Source organism: Miniopterus schreibersii, assembly GCF_964146895.1.
Source record: "Miniopterus schreibersii genome assembly, chromosome: 12".
NCBI lineage: Eukaryota > Metazoa > Chordata > Mammalia > Chiroptera > Miniopteridae > Miniopterus > Miniopterus schreibersii.
The window spans coordinates 26,437,309-26,439,213 of NC_138112.1; the positions used below are offsets into that span (position 1 = coordinate 26,437,309).

Genomic DNA, 1,905 nt, shown 5'->3' on the forward strand with positions numbered 1-1,905 from the left:
CTGTGCAAAAACGCCAAGACACATCATCGTTTTCAGATGTGGACTGTGGTGTCTTGACCTGCATTCCCACCCATTTGCCCTGATGCCGTCTTTCTTTTAAGGGTGGTTCTCTAGAAGCAGACTAGAGAATTCAGATTCAAAAAGCTTGTCCCAGCCCTCCTCTGCCTGACTCATTGTGTGGTCTCTCACTGGTGAGTCACCAATCTGTGACTCCGTTTTCATGTCTTACACAGGGCTCAGACTTTGGCTGTTCAGATCCTGAGGACAGATGTCTATGGAGGTGGCATAAGGTTAGTGATGTGCTGGGCTCAAAAGGTTAGCTAGTAAGGACCATAGGCTAGATCTTGGGAATAACTGGGTCCCCTGCCTCTGTTTCCAAGCAGGACACAGCTTAGTTGAGCATCCTGGGAGACACCACTCTCAGAACAGGCTGTTACAAAGATGGGACATAACAAGATCTTGGAATGAGGTTTTTTTCTTGCCACTAGCTCACCTGAGGTCTCACTATGATAAACTGTTATCAAGATTCAAAATGAGCTTTCCAGACCTGGTGGAGCAGGAGGCTCCATCATGGGAATCGACATCTGCTTCAGCAAAGACCAGAAAGGTTCAACAAGAGGAGCCCAAGAGCCAGGACATCTACCTAAGGTTGTTGGTCAAGCTGTACAGGTTTCTGGCCAGACAAACCAACTCCACCTTCAACCAAGTGGAGCTGAAGGTTGTTCATGAGTCACACCCAGCAGCTGCTTCTGTCTCATTCCTGGATGATCCGGAAGATGAAGCTTTCTGGCCTGGAGGGCAAACCCGCTGTGGCTGTAGGGACTATAACTGATGACATGTGCATGCAAGAGGTGCCCAAACTGAAGGTGTGTGCACTTCGAGTGAGCAGCTGTCCTTGGAGCTACATCTTCAAGGCGGGGGAGCAAGAGCCTCACCTTCAGCCAGCTTGCCCCGAACTTCTGCAAGGACTGTGGCACTGTCCTGCTCTCTGGTCCTCGAAAGAGCCAAGAGGTGTAAGGCATTTATGGCAAGGCCCCAGGAACCCTTCACAGCCACACCAAACCCCGTCTAAGCTCCAAAGGCCAGAAGTTTGAGTGTGGAAAGGCCAATGTGCCAGCCGTGGCTACAAAAACTAACCCCAGGTCCTCCTACCTTGTTATTAAAAAGATTTTGGATGCTGAAAAAAATATAAGTTTCAAAAACTAGTATGACAGCACACCACAAGACACAGGTTTTCAAGGGAAAAGATTCGTATATCTTCAGTGCTGGCCCTCACCCAGATCAAGAATAGGGAAAAGGTCAGAGAGGGTGCAGCAGGGTAAGGATGGAGAAGAGATTCCTTTAGAGGGAGCTGCTACTTCTCTTTCCCTTCAAGGGAGGCTAGAGGTGCTGCAGGAGAACATTGAAAGATATTCCTTGCAGGAGGGAGACACAGAGATCGGGTGTCCTAGTCACACCTGAGAAAGTGACTTGCAATCTAGGTGCTGGAACCAGGAGAGAGCGCTGGTGTATTTGGATTGCACTCTCAGAGTTTTCAGGGTAAGGGATACAATTGTTTCCTGGGCATGAGATGTGAGCCAGAAAGAGAACCAACAATCATGTGGTTGGGTCGTCTTAGACCTTGTCTGAAACTGCCTGCTGGAGGAGTGAAGGGATTTAGGCAGGAAAACAAGATGTGCTGCTCCCCAATGCCTCAGTTACAGCAGAGTGTCAAGGGAACTGCAGGATGGAGGTCCCAGAAGGGGACCTTGGAAAAGCCCAGGACTTGACCCCATGAGAAGAGTCCTGCCCTGGTCCACCAAAGGGTGCTTTCTTTGGCCAAAGGCCAGGCTCAGGTCAAAGCTGTCCTATCCCCTTGCCCCTCCTCCCAACCACAGCTTTGACCTGAAACAGCGGGGGGTGGGG

The 1,905-nt window shown here is 50.1% G+C and overlaps 1 pseudogene across 1 annotated transcript; it reads left to right on the top strand.

Moving 5' to 3' along the window:
- Nucleotides 1-570: 570 nt before the first annotated feature.
- On the top strand, nucleotides 571-1,136 carry LOC308564839 (large ribosomal subunit protein eL18 pseudogene; annotated as a pseudogene). The gene has a single exon. The product of its transcript is annotated as a large ribosomal subunit protein eL18 pseudogene (transcript).
- The last annotated feature ends 769 nt before the right edge of the window (nucleotides 1,137-1,905 follow it).